At 39.8% G+C, this 14898-nt stretch overlaps 1 protein-coding gene across 4 annotated transcripts in view; it reads left to right on the top strand.

The window, feature by feature from the left end:
• The window catches only part of gbf1 (golgi brefeldin A resistant guanine nucleotide exchange factor 1), a 60186-nt gene that overhangs the window by 3324 nt on the left and 41964 nt on the right, over positions 1 to 14898 (top strand). The window lies entirely within an intron of this gene.

The raw sequence follows: 14898 nt of genomic DNA, 5'->3' as shown, positions 1-14898 counted from the left end.
ATGGTCCTGCAGCTTGAGCCTTCCTCCAGGGAATGCCTGTTGCTCTCTGAGATGGACAGGCACTGCTGGCTGAGGAGGAATTCACCACACAACGTTAACCCTCCTTGTACCCTTTCTTTCTTTTTTTTTTCCTTCTCTCTATCCCATACTTTTTCTTTCTCTAAAATCACAAAAAAAAACCTAACATTCTTGTTGTTCCTACCACCACTGCATTATTTCACCAGGACAGAAGCCAAGTACTTTCTTTCGTTTAGAAAACGTTTGTCATGGATGCTTGAGGGTCTTATTCCTACTTTAATCTCAGATCCGAACAGTACATTGCCATTAGATGGTTTCTTAGGGCTGACTGGAGACAAATAGAGCTCAGATAACTGCAGCTCATGCAGAAATTTAGCTATAAACTCTTTCTGTGCTATGTTTTGCTGTGGCTTTAAGCACAGAAATGGCCCAGCTGTCCACATTCTGTTAGTTTTAACCAAGATCTTTGCTCTCTCTAACAACAAAAAACAGCCAGCAAAAGAAATATGTTGTTGCAAGTTTGTTTTTTTTTCTTCTTCTGCCCTTATTTTTGCGTGTTCCATTCTCACTATAACATACTCCACATCTTTAACGGGGTTCACTGGCACTTCTGCTCTGTTGAAATCTCTGATTGACAGGAGCATGTGCTATGGAGGTGGAGAGTGTTGCAGCTGGAAGTATATCATCTGCAATTTTAGTTGGGTAAATATAGCAGGGAGTCTTGTCAAGAAGGGAGATAAATTGTTCTGGGAAAGGAAGTGTTGTCCCTCCTTTCTCAAAGCAGGAAAAAAAAAAAGTTTCCCTCAACTCCTGGAAAATATAAGATCTTTTCTCATCTCTCCAACAATGGCAGCACAGTTGAAAATGGGGCAGTCGTTCACCATGTGTTACCATGCTTCAGCTCTTCCTTCTTTCCTTCCAAAAAGTCAGTTCCATTAAGTTCAGGCCTTGTCATTTTATACGTGGAATTTATTTTTTGTCTTTTTTTTTTTTTTTTTTTAAACCTTTTGCTTTTCAGTGTGTTTATTTCCGTGTTTGAAGTAAGGGAATTGAACCCAACGACATAGGCATTCAGTAGACCATACTAACAACTTTTTTATTTATCAATTCACAGTTTCAGTCCAGCATCAACTTGCAGTTTTGCACAAAAAAAAAACCCTCAACCAAATCTGTCATAACAAGAATGTTTGAGGCTTTCTATGCCAGCAGTGTATCCAGTAACAGCCATGTTACAGTGTTAGCATTCCCTAAAGCATTAAGATGTTCTGGTAAAGTTAGTTAAAAAAAAGGAAGTTATTTATTTGCTAATACAGTAGATGTGTCTATCTGCTACTTTTTTCAACATGACAATGAGATGAGATCTGAGAAGTGGTGGAGCGCTTTGTGTGATGGTGTGGAAACAATAACCTCGTCTTGGATGTGAAGAAAACAAAAGAGATGATTGTAGAGTTCAGTAGAAACAAGATTAGACAGAACATTATTTCCATCATGGAAGAAGGAGTGGAGGTGGTTGAGGAATTTAAATACCTCAGTGTTCATCTGGACCACAGACTGGACTGGAGAAGCAAAAGTAAAGGCGTCTGTAAGAAGGGACAGAGCAGGATGTACTTATTGAGTAAGCTAACATCTTTCAAGGTTTGTAGCAAGATGCTTCAGATCTTCTACGAGTCTGTTGTTGTGTCGTCTCGTCTGCCGTCTTCTGTTGGGGCAGCAGCGTCAGAGCCAGGGACCTGAGAAGGCTCAACAAACCGGTAATGGAGGCTGGTTTTGTTCTGGGGCCGACTGTTGAACCTGTAGAAATGATGATGCAAAGAAGGATTCTTCATAAAATCAAGAAAATTATGGACAGCCCTGACCATCCTCTTCATGAGACTGGAGATCCTTCCTGCCAAAAGCCATCACCATCTATAGTAACTCTTTGAAGAATGTGATGCAGTGGTGTAGCTGTGACTGCTCGCAAGGAGGCCAACGCTTGGAGGCACTGACGCTGTGCTTGGTTCACGGTCAATGCATGGTGCCAAGCAACAGCGGTTTGACTTGCAGGACAGAGTGGCGGCTGTTCAATCAAATTGGCACATTGGCAGGCGGAGAAACTTCACACTCTTTCCACTTAAACATACACTCCAACGTGAGGTGTATTCTTTTACCCACATGTTCAAAGCCTTAGATGCATTAAAATATCCTGCAGAACATGATTGTGTCCTGAGTACACATTTTGCATTGCAATAGAAATATTGCTGAAGATTTTTAAACTTTCTTGTGTCGTGTAATTAGCCTGCATGTGCACATATGCGTGCACAAGCTCAAAATTTCACATGCATGAATTATGCTGCCTCAGCAGACAAGTTTCATAGAAAATGAATAGACGGGGAGTGACATTGAGTCCTTGAAGTTGCTGCTTTACAAGCCATAAGACATTTTGAATGTAACTACCTGGAATCTGTATGGTTGGATGAATTGAGGTCAAATTTATTTATATATCACTTTTTCAAAACAACTCAAGCCACATAAAGTGTATTACAAGGACAACTACCAAAGGTTATCAGGTAGAAGAGATGCAGATTCAAAGACCAAACTTTTGACTGCCAGAAAGAAAAAAAAAAAACAGCTTAAAAGGCTGTTAAACTAACAAAGACAGCTGGAATGGTGATACAACAATCACTTAATAAAGGGAAAGCCACAACATTCCAGGTTTTACTAAATCAAGATGGAGGTTGCTCTATAAGGTAATTGTGTAATTTAATTTTATTCACTCATTAACCAATATTTTTACAACTGAAGACTTTCCTTATTGCATTAAACAGCAATGCACCAATATGAAAAATTTTGACTAAGATTTTTGAGCTATATTTCTCTACCTTTTTTTACACTGTGGAACAAAAATGACCACACAGCTGGCATTGCTTGTCTTCTTTATACAACCCATAATCGTCCACTGCAGTACCTTCTGCAGCAGCCTATTAGACGGAGACTCACCGCAGCAGAAGTCCACACCTGTTCACACAGTGTTTAAGATGCTAATGGTCAGTGTTGGAAGCACACATGAGAAAGACGGAAGTAAAGACAGAGTCATTTTTATTGCACTAATACTGTCGCCACAATATTTATCAGTATTACTGCAATGGCACGACTTGTTAATACCGTAAAAGGGTCACATTACCTGCATAGTGATACAGATTCTATTTCTGGAGATTCTACCAAACTCACTTTCTATTGCCCTACTTAAGTTTTCCATGTGTAGAGGTTGTTGTTGAGTCAGCAAAGTATTTTTTAAAAATGTTTTTCCACATACAGAATGAGGCATGAAATATATTTTGTAAACGGATTCTATCATGTGATCTGTTTGAGCATCTTTGACAGAAGGATAATATCTCTTTCTTTGACCTCTTTTATAACTACCAATACTTTCAGTTACGGATGTCTGTAATGTGATTCGATGAGCCATTCCCAAAGCTGACTAATGGCCCCTCTGTATATGCCCCTTTATTTTTTCCTTTTGCTATAACAACATGTTGTGTAGAGCTGCTTTTCATTAATTCATCTTTTTTTTTTTTCTCTTTCCCCCCAGTTTCATCTCTTTATGCAGTAGCCACTGAGCCTTATCGGTTCAAATCTTCAAGTCTTTCCTTCTCCTTTCTAGTCAACCCCCTCTGCTGCTGCGAAGGTCAGATTTTGACAAGTCTGCAGAAGACACGGTCTCCTCCTAAATCCCTTCATTTTTATTCATAGAGATACAGATTTAGAGGACTTTGCAGCCCCCCAGACACATAGCCAGAGTGGGTTTTTGACTGACAGCTCCCTTTTTTTTTTTTTTTTTTTTCTCAGCTGAAACCAACAAAATTTACAAGCACACCTCTAATTGACTTGAATCACTAGCACCACACCAGAGGCAGATAACAGAGAGTTGTATTCTGTTGTACTCCAAATATTGAAGAATATTATTTTATTACCTGCAGCTGACATTTGCTACATTCGTTTTCTAGTTCTTCCAAAGTAGAACTGGATAAACAGCTGTTTGGTCAATTCAGGTTATTTATATAGTGCCGATTCACAACAGTGTCGTCTCAAGGAACTTTCAAAAAAATAAATAAATCATACATGCAATTGATCCTAGTTATGAACAGTGCTGTTAAGTTCAGTGCATCCAAGTTGGTTTAAAAAAATTTTTCTGACTAAGAAAACCCAGCAGATGGCATTGAATCATTGACTTGCAGCATTCACTCATCCTGGGACAGCAGATAGTGACAATTGCTTGCGATGTTGTTGACTTTACAACAATCCCACACACTGAGCACGCTTGAGGTAAAACTCCCCTTTAACGGGAAGAAACTTCTAGCAGAACCAGAACCTGGCTCAGTGCAAGCATCCGTCTGCCACAACCAACTGTGGGTTTTAGAAGACAGAGTTGGTACTTTCGCCTTTAACTCAAAATGAGACCATTCCAAAAACACTCGTGCAGTTGTGACCAGCATAATGTGTCTCAGTAATATGATGGTATTTTTTTCACTAATGCTACACGGTAGCATTAGCTTGTTCATTTCAAGACGGCACAAACTTTAGCTTGAATTTAGCTAGACGTGCGATCATGTCCGCCTCCTCTGGCTGCCGCTGTTCATAAGCACGTTTTGCACATAGGGCCACCTTTTTCCTCGACATTTCCTTGTCTTGTTATGGTAGCCGAAGTATTCCCATATAGAGGATGTTATTCTTTCAGAATAAGTCACTTTGGGGGGACTTGCCTGAACTTGCAAAGTTAGTAGCTATACATGGGTGCGTGGGGAGGAGGTGTTGTTATACTGCTGCTGCACAAATGCTGAGATTTGACCTCCACTTTGTCTCTGACCAGACAGAAAAAAATGCTCATACCGCAGGGACGGTATGACGGAAAAATTTTCATATTTCGTGTACCTTCAAACCAGTAACCCACGCATGCCTAGTCTCCAGAGGAGTGGTCTATTTATTTGCTTTGACCACTGTCGGGGGATGGAGGCGGTGATTCTTGCTTCTTATCTAAACTAGATATCCAAGACCATTACTATCTATAAATGTTACCATCATGTCAGTCATAAAGAGAGATCGTGCACATGCCGTTTCTATTTGTTTCTTGTCAAGGTCAAGTGTGTGTATTTCTGTATTGTGTCAATCCACAGCTGTGGTCAGACTGGGACTGGCGGACCCCAGGGGGTTTCGGCCAAGCACTTGGCATCTGGTTGTAGCTGTTCGCCCATTCCTTTAGCCGTCATTCCCTCGCGTCCTGCTCCGTGCCACCTGATCTTTGCTCATATATCATTCCCAATTGGAGCAGGACAAGGCAGCTGGCCAATGCTGAGGAGAAAGAACCATAATTCATGTCGCTTAGCCACTTATTCAAAATTGTTTACTCTCGATTCCATTCTGAGATGGGAGAATCTGCCTCATTGTAATGCTCGGCATGTCTGCTTTGAGGGCTCTGTATGTCGGCTTTGAGCTGGAGATCACATGTTAGATTCTCATTCCTGTCAGTGTTATTTAAAGGACATAAAAGACCACAAACCGAACAGGCGCTTTTCTCCCTAATGTCTAATAAGAAGGACTTTAGTATTGATGTTTTAGCAATATATGCTTTTATTACGAGTTAAAAACTAGTATACTAAGGTGTAGTGGATTTTTATTTTATCATTTTCTTTTTATTATCAAACAGCTTCAATTTTCCATTTCCTTAGATGCAGAATTTGCTTTTTTTACAGTGCATACATTTTGTAAGGTTTCTTTAACTGTGGTGGGGGTACAGTTTAATTGTTCCTGGGTGGATCACCAATAAGTTCAAATTCTTATTGAATTACAATTTGAAAATTTGATTAGACTGTAATAGTCGACAGCAAACTGAGGTCAGAACCAAGAAACACTTATTTTCTAAAAGACACTTGTATCTAAGAATCAATACATGTATTTTAAAATAAGACATGTTTTTCATTCCACACTGGATTTGCTTTCAAATAATTATAGTTGCTTTCTGGCTTTCATGCCACACCAGTATGATAGTCACAAGGCTATTCTCAAAATTTTTCCCAATGAAGCTGCTTTATTTTTGACGTATCAGGGTAACACTCTAAAAGGTGTACTTTTGTCAGGCGATTACGAGAGCCAGAGATCTTGGCGTGTTCTTCCTTTTAAAGGGCTTGGGACTTTGAATTCAATTTTAGTCAAACACTACAATTCTGCAACACTTCATTCCCTGGGGTATTTAACAATTATGTAATCTTCAAACCTTGCTCATCTAAGTAACTTTAGCTAAAAATCACACTTTTCATAAAAGCTGAGCTGCATCATGCTGCAGTAGTGAGTAATGATGGGAGATTCATGCATGAGGCAGGTATTTTTTTCAGTTTTTTTCTCAGAGTTTTGCGACGCTAGTGGCTCGTATTTTGTGGTGGCTCGTATTCGTAGGGGGGAAGACATGTGGCAAAGGTCGGCGGGACTGGGAGTCGAACCCGCGACGTCCACGTCGAGGACTAGGGCCTCCAAACGTGGGGCGTGTTAAACCCCTGCGCCACCACAGCACGCCCCATGAGGCAGGTATTTTACAGCATTTGGCCAAGCAGTTGTCCCCCTCCTCAGACTGGGTGCCATCTAGTGCTAGTTAGTAGCTATAAATCTGGTCAGTTAACAGGTCCCTAACCGGGGACTGACAGGCGCGGCTTAAGTCCAGTGTGAAGAGGGGATGCAAGTGTTGTCCTGTTTCAGAGGCTCTAAACAATGTGGTGAGTGGATGAAGAGTCTGAGCAGAGGGCTATTAATCATCCTGGTTGGGGTGTGTGTATTCAGTTGGAGGCAGGGCGGGACGGGGCCGATTTCAGGCGCTGAGAGAGCTTAGAGGTTTGATGCAAGAGAGGTTTGAAGGTTCCACAGGGGATTTGGATGTGCTGACAGGAAGCCTGGATAAACATGAACACAACACACCGGCCCTTATAAACCCAAAGACCGAAAGGAGAATAGGTGGAGGTCAGCCTGGGCAATCCTTGTACGTAAAACAAACGCTTACATTAATACCAACTCAGTTTAGTCAAAGCTTTGAATTTCTCTGAACTAGATTCATCCAAAAACAAAGAAAAAAAAAAACAGCTTATTTTGTTGGGTGGTTTCTTTAAAACCTGCATCTTTGTTCTGTAAAGTATATATATATGTTTTGGTTTTTTTCCCCCATCATAGTTACATGATTTAGGAGAGTAGTAAGTGTAATGGGCTCGACACACGGGGAGCGACTAACGACAGCAAAAGGCAAAGGGTTTCTGCCACTTGGGGTGAAGCCAACATACGCGATGGCGACAGAAGCTGAAGATTTTTAAACTTTCTCGTGTCGTGTAATTAGCCTGCATGTGCACATATGCGTGCACAAGCTCAAAATTTTACATGCGTGAATTATGCTGCCTCAGCAGACAAGTTTCATAGAAAATGAATAGACGGGGAGTGACATTGAGTCCTTGAAGTTGCTGCTTTACAAGCCATAAGACATTTTGAATGTAAGTACCTGGAATCTGTATGGTTGGATGAATTGAGGTCAAATTTATTTATATATCACTTTTTCAAAACAACTCAAGCCACATAAAGTGTATTACAAGGACAACTACCAAAGGTTATCAGGTAGAAGAGATGCAGATTCAAAGACCAAACTTTCGACTGCCAGAAAGAAAAAAAAAAAAACAGCTTAAAAGGCTGTTAAACTAACAAAGACAGCTGGAATGGTGATACAACAATCACTTAATAAAGGGAAAGCCACAACATTCCAGGTTTTACTAAATCAAGATGGAGGTTGCTCTATATGGCAATTGTGTAATTTAATTTTATTCACTCATTAACCAATATTTTTACAACTGAAGACTTTCCTTATTGCATTAAACAGCAATGCACCAATATGAAAAATTTTGACTTATGTCCGATAACAGATTTTTCAGCTATATTTCTCTACCTTTTTTACACTATGGAAGAAAAATGACCACACAGCTGGCATTGCTTTTCTTCTTTATACAACCCATAATCGTCCACTGCAGTACCTTCTGCAGCTGTGTTTCCATGCGCAAAATTCCTTGAACTGATTAAAATGTTTTCGGAATAAATAATCTTACATGGACGCAAAATTAAATTATCCAACCATAACTTTTTGTTTTGTTAGGGGCCGTACAGTGGCGCAGTTGGTAGCACTGTTGCCTTGCAGCAAGAAGGTCCTGGGTTTGAATCCCAGCCCCGGGTCTTTCTGGTATGCTCGGATTGTTAGTTGAAGCTTCTTTAATTATAATGCATCGGAAATAACCAAACCACACCAACAGCATGAACAATGAAAGACAGACTTCTTAAATAAAGTTAGAACTAAATTGGAAGAAACCAACAAACATGTTACCATTGTTTCCTCTTACAAATCGAAACAAACAGAACATATTTTAATTTAATTTCAATAAGTGCCCAAAACAGAAAACACCTCAATGTTAAAAAAAAATCCTTATCTGTTCTAATAAAACAGTGTTCAGGTACATTTTTGGAATATTTATATTGTGTACAGTAATAACAGGATAATAGTACCTTTTAAATGTCTATCAATCACCCCTCTCAAAGTCTGCTGTTTGTTTTTGAAGCGTTTATTTACTGCATTTTATTTCGTTGGACGTTTTTATCCTTTTTTTCCATGAGAGGTCCTGCATTAAAAAAATAAAAATAAAGCAAACAAAGACGATGTACTTGCCATACTTTAGGTCTCTCAGTCTAATGTTGCTTTAATTACTCCCCATGGAGTTTGGATCATCAATAAAACGGTAGGCTTTAGGGGAGTGTGGAATGCATCAACACCCTTGGATGCTGAAACGAGTCTTCCATAGTGGTCAGCTCTAAAACAGGCTCATGGCTGGCATGTGGTGACATGTTGACTGGCTAAAAAGCATTTTCAAGATTGACTATCCAGTTGGTATTGACAATTTCTAAAGGTGACAGGTGTAGGTTTTCATTGTGTAAATTGGGGTGTCTAATTTTAAACCACAGGGAGGAGACGACCATTTGAATTCATTGAGATCATCAACAATATATGTCACTGTAAATTTTTTTTGCTGTTCTACCATCATTGCTAAACTTCATTCATGACATATGGCAAATGTCTACTTGCCATTAAGTCATAACTTTTTCTTCCACATATAGCTTCTTTGTTTTGTCTAAATTTGTGTAGAACTATTTAGTCGGATTATGAGCTGGTAATGAAATGATATATTCAGGGTTTCCCCCCAGTGTATTACAAGCCTGGTGAGCCAAAAGGCTTTACTTGTGCCCCCACCAGGCTAAGCATTGCTTATTTATTTAAGTCCTTTTAAAAAGTTTGCCTTTTTTAAGACTGTATAGTTGGTGTTCAGGTATTAATCTTCCAATCTTTCAATAACACATAATTATCAAGTGATATTTTCACATTTTTCAAATTTCCTGTCAACTTTAAGCATTTTTTAACTCCTAAACATGACGGTCCGCTGGATGAATGACTGACCTAGCGCCCAACCACCAGGCTTAGGAAGTTTTCTGGGGGAAACCTTGTATATTAGTTTTAATGCAAAGGACCTTGTTCAGGAGCTTTCATCAAAAAATATAAGGTGTTTTGTTGGTGCAAAATTTGAATTTAAAAAGAAACCTCCTTTTGATCTGACTGCTTCACTCTCTACTTTAGAACAACAGTCGGTCAGTTTTCTGACAAGAGAGGAATCGGGACTACAGCAGCTGTGTGTGACGTCACACTGCTGTGGGTATGTAGAAAGTCAATGCTAAGCAATTGAGGCTGCTGTTTTAAAATGTCCTCAGCTGAACATCAAAGCATCTGCGCACTAGGAGACAGAGCTGGCTTGGAGGTCCCTGCTCTGGTTGTGGGGAGGAGGTTTAGTGTTGTGGTTGGAAATCAGAGTCCATATTAGTATTTCAGGGAAGAATTGTCTTGCCTGGTGTGGCACTCGCATCCTTAAGCCTTCAGTGTCTCAGTGTGAATCCCACTCAGCCCTGATAGACTGGGTTAATAAACCTCCCAGCAGCTATTACATGCACACACACACCCCCACACACACCCACACACGGACACAGTCTCCTTTATGTGCACATATAGTCTCCTGACACACAGCTGCTTGTTATTTCATGCCCCATAAGGGTATTGTGTCCACAGACATTGTAATACACATACCCAATTAGTAAAGCATTGCACCGAGGCTGATCTGTAGCTTAGATCCTCAGAGATACTAAACGTGCACTGTACTTCTTATGTTGATTGTCTCCTAAATTGACATCCAAATATAAAAAGAAATGCTGCCCTGTTTGAAAATGGTGACATGGGCCAGAAGAAATTCTGTTGAGCTAGGAATAAAAAAAAAATCTGCCACCTTTTACAGTCACCTTTTGCTATGACAGACATATTTAAGCGAAACATTTCAGTTAGACTGTGTGATTTTTTTTTTTTCTTCTGTTGAGTCAGTTATTCTGTGATATTTTTATCATGAATCTTACTGTTGTGATTAATTGGGTCATATCAGAACAGGCTTGCCCACTCTAGTCAAAACGTTGAATTAGAATGATGAAATAAGAGAATGTACAAGTGTAAGTCTGACTTCATATATTAAATGGCATTTATAAGAAAACTACATGGTATTAATAAATATCAGATGTCAGATTGTTTCCTCATAATGGATAAACCTTGTTTCTAGGGCTGTTAATGAATATTTTAGCAATAGAGTAATCTATCGATTATTTTATGATTAATCGTGTAATTGGATGCAAAAATAAAATAAAATATTGGTAAATCTAACATAACAGCAGTGTTACTATCAGATATCAACATCAGTCCAATTTTTCACATTTGAGCTTCCCTAACAATAACTTTTCTGTAGTGTAGAGAATTAACTTGACAATAATAGCTCACTTTCTAAGTTAACCTAAAGAAAAGTTGTTTAAAAATCAGAAATTATATTCAATTTAATAATAAAGAGACAGGCTCTCAAATATGCTTATAAAAAATGTCCATACTCCAACTTTTCGTTTATGTATTCATCTTCAGTCAATTTAATAGATGAACTCTCACCTTGCCCAAACATTTATAGCTTTTCTGTCCATGTTAGCGACTGGATTTGACACCTTTGTTAGTCACACATAGAAACACATCTACCAGCTATGTACCGTCACGATGCGCCCCACCACCCGTTTGTTGAGACCGGGATGATATGAAATAAATTTTCTGGTTCGTCCATAAAACTACACCTGCACTATAACCATCAACTACTCAGCCGCCCGCCGTGTTCAGTCTATCTGCTTACCTGTATAAATTCTCCTGCAGCGCCCTTCTTGCCGTTCGCCTTGAACCAGCAGCTCCTGGAGGAGAAAGGCTGCCATACTTCAGGCATCACGCCAGTCATTTTAAGGATGCTTATCGGTCCCCTGAAAACGATAAAAACTGGTTTATTGATTGATGACATTACCATCAATCAATAAACCGCCCCCTGGACCAAACTTGAAAATTGGACATCATGCTGCTAACACTTAGCTTTCGTCAACAACTCAGGCAGAAGCGAGAGCGCTGCGCAACGCAAAAAATGTCCCGGCCGGATCACGGTGCGCTAAGTAATAAAACATAATTTAACGAAGCTTCAAGGCAGATACGTTTTCCTCGAGGAATTTCAATAATCGAGGTACTCGAATCATTCGAGGAATCGCTACAGCCATACTTGCTTCTATAATTTTCGCAGCTTGATCTGTTTTTAACCCTAACATTTGTCAACTGCATTTGTAGACATGTTTGTTCTTACCTTTGTCTGACTGTTTCACATACCTCTATGGCTTTTGATTGGTACCCACCGTCGGTGCTAAGTACATTCTAAATATTTGCATTTCTCTCAAAGTACATTTATAGGAGCAGTTTATAACAAAGTTTTTTGTTTTTTTTTAATTGTGACTTTCAGCCACTGAAAAGTAGAAGTTGAGTATGTTGTTCTGAAGATGTCCTCTAATGTTCACAGGACTACTTGTGGTGTTTGCAAGCACGTTATGTTATTTACACTCAGGAACACAGTGCCTTGCTTTCTTTAAGGTGACAAAAGGGATAGCCAATTGTTTTTCTGTTTATCAGAGGTGACATGACCAGTGGCGCAAATGGGCGAGGAGGCCCTGTGTTGCCATAGCTAAATATACATCCCGGACAGCTCCATAATAGGTTCCAGGAAGTTCAGTTGAAAATAAAAACAAAGCAAAATTTCTAGCTGATTGGCTTTGAAAGACCGTTTTTCCTTGCTGAATGGGAAAAATGTGGACTTCAGCATTCCATAGCCGTGATGCCAGTCCAATTGGATAGGCGCACCCTTGCATGTGCCGAACAGGACTGGAGTGAGGTTGACAGCCTGCAGAAAGCAACTTTGTGGATAAGAAAGGTCTACATTAAAACAAAATAGGGCTAATGTTCAGCTGAGCCAGCCTTTTTTTTTTTTTGTACAACCTTTTCAGAAAGCAATCTCTCCGTAAGTTTATTATTAGGGACAAATAATAAACCGTTTTCAAAGCACAGGCTTAAAACAGAAGAGAGAAGCTATTACAAAAATGCAATTATTTATAACCTGCGTTGCAAAGAGGTTAGCAATCACTTCACACCAACCTATAGCTCTGTTTGTCACCAGAGCAGCAATGGCAGAGTATACTTCTGCAGTTCTGTAATGCACAAAGCACAATTGTATTAAAAAAAACCCTTATCCTAAATTTTTCAGCTGGAGAATAGAATTATTTTGTTTTTCTGATCTTTAGAGTTTACAAATATTTCCTATGGAACGAAACCTTCCAATACACAAGGGCAAAGCAAAGAGATGGGCTCACAAGCAGGTAAAATGTATGTGCTCCATGTGAGAGTGTGAAAGGAGTCGTGTGTGTTTGGAGCAGAAACCCAGATCATCAGGAAGTTTTTAGTTTTAGTTACAGATGAAGTGTATGCATGGAGGTGGGGTGTCAGTGTTGCATCAATAATCAGTTTGTCTTCCCCAATCTTTTTCATGCTAAAAGGGAGTTTGTCCACTCCACTGTCACTGCATGCATGCCCCAGCATAAGGGATTGCATTGGCCAGTTCATGACATAAAGGCTTGAAAATGTTCCACTTACATTTTTGATCATATCATTCCTACATTTTAAACCCCATTTAGTGAGGTGCTAGAGAAATAGAATTGTTGTAGGTTTTCAGACAAAACAGCAATATTGGTACATATCATTGTCAACCCAAACTTTCATATCAGTGCATCCCTCATAATCTGCATAATGTTCAACCACAGTAGGAGTATGTTAGGTATAGTGAAATCAGGGGTCGCGTTAACAGAATATTTTCCGTATTTGACCGTTTGTTTTTTTTTCTTTTTCTTTAAATCAATGGAAAAAATTTGAGCCAGTCCGTAATTTTGACAGGTTATAATTCACACCCTTGACTGGTGCACATGTGTATTCATTATAGACTTTACGCAAAGAGTTAATCGCAGAGGAAGCGCATTCTAAACCTTTGATTGACATGGCGCGTTCAATTCCAGTTTCCATTACATGTAGAACAGAGGAAACTAAAGAGAATGCAATGTTGAGCTAATCCATTTATAGTCTAAGCAGAGGAGCCGGCAGTTTATCTTGAGGAAATAAATAAAGGTGCAGAACTTAATAAGACCGTAACATGCGCAGTGCGCTGCACAACTAATGCGGACGCGGCTCTGCCGCTGGGAAGAATTAGACTTATCTCACCCTGCGGGCATGGAGCTGGAAGACGTTACTCTCCCGCGCCCAGAAGGAGAGCGGCGCTCAGGAGCAGCGCGGCAGATGTAACGTGTCCATTTCGTAGATGCGAAACCACGCAAAAAAAATCCTCGTAAAAGCACATGCCCGGTCCACACACTGGGTAAAAAGCTTGCAAAGTTCAAATGATTGGTTAGGATCAGATAGATCCAACTGACTGATGAACTAGCGCAGATTTCTCTGCAAATGCAACCAGGAGGAATTAGTGAGGCACTGTGCGTTTGACGGGTAAAAATACTACATGACGGATTTCTTTTTATTCTGTTAGTCAAAATGACGGACAATAAAACAGTCTAGCGCGACCTCTGAGTATAATGGCAGATATTGTGTTTGTTCCAATGTCTATTACTAAACAACATATTCTGAGAAACTCTTGGTAATCAACCTCAGTTTGACAGATGTTGGTGTAAGATATTTGAAGCTGGGATGGCGTGGGGTTAAGTGTGAAAAGATTCCTTATGACAAACGGCACCTAAGGTGGTGCACTTAATGTATATGTACAAGTTAAGTGCTGTGTGAACAACAGTAGTTAAGGTGCTTGCGTTTCGTTAGCTTCATACTTCCCCATCCCCTCTTCCTTTTGAGTTAAAACAATAAAATGTAAACCCAATGTTGGTAGAAAATAGAACTGGAGAGTTTGTAAGTTTTGATTAAAGTGAGTCACCACTTACTCCTTAAATCAGTGCTGTACTCTTTTACACAAAAACAGAAGAACCAAAAAACTTCACAATATCAAAATGTCTAAAATTCTACTTATTATAATTTGGTGTGTAAAAGCATCATGCAGCAGCTTGCTTGTTTGAGAGGCTGCCCTGTTGGCCTCACGGTCTCTCAAAGCCCTTGCTGTTACCCCATGTTAGTACTATGGCTGACATGCAGACCCACAGGGGAGTCATTTATGACAGTTGTCGCCTTTTGTTTGTGAAGTCAACCCCGGGCCATCTCCCACTCCTCTGGACAGAGCATTTCAGTGCCCCTGTGGGGATAAACTTGATAGGCATGTTTCCCTACCATAGAGTCATGGAGGCAACAATAACTAGAAATGTTCCCTTCTGTTGTACTGAAGTCGTCATTGCTGTTATGGTTAGCCT

Source organism: Xiphophorus hellerii, chromosome 22 (genome assembly GCF_003331165.1).
Source record: "Xiphophorus hellerii strain 12219 chromosome 22, Xiphophorus_hellerii-4.1, whole genome shotgun sequence".
In the NCBI taxonomy this organism is placed as follows: domain Eukaryota; kingdom Metazoa; phylum Chordata; class Actinopteri; order Cyprinodontiformes; family Poeciliidae; genus Xiphophorus; species Xiphophorus hellerii.
Note: the sequence above shows the minus strand (reverse complement) of the source record. Positions and strands in the feature narration are given on the sequence as shown.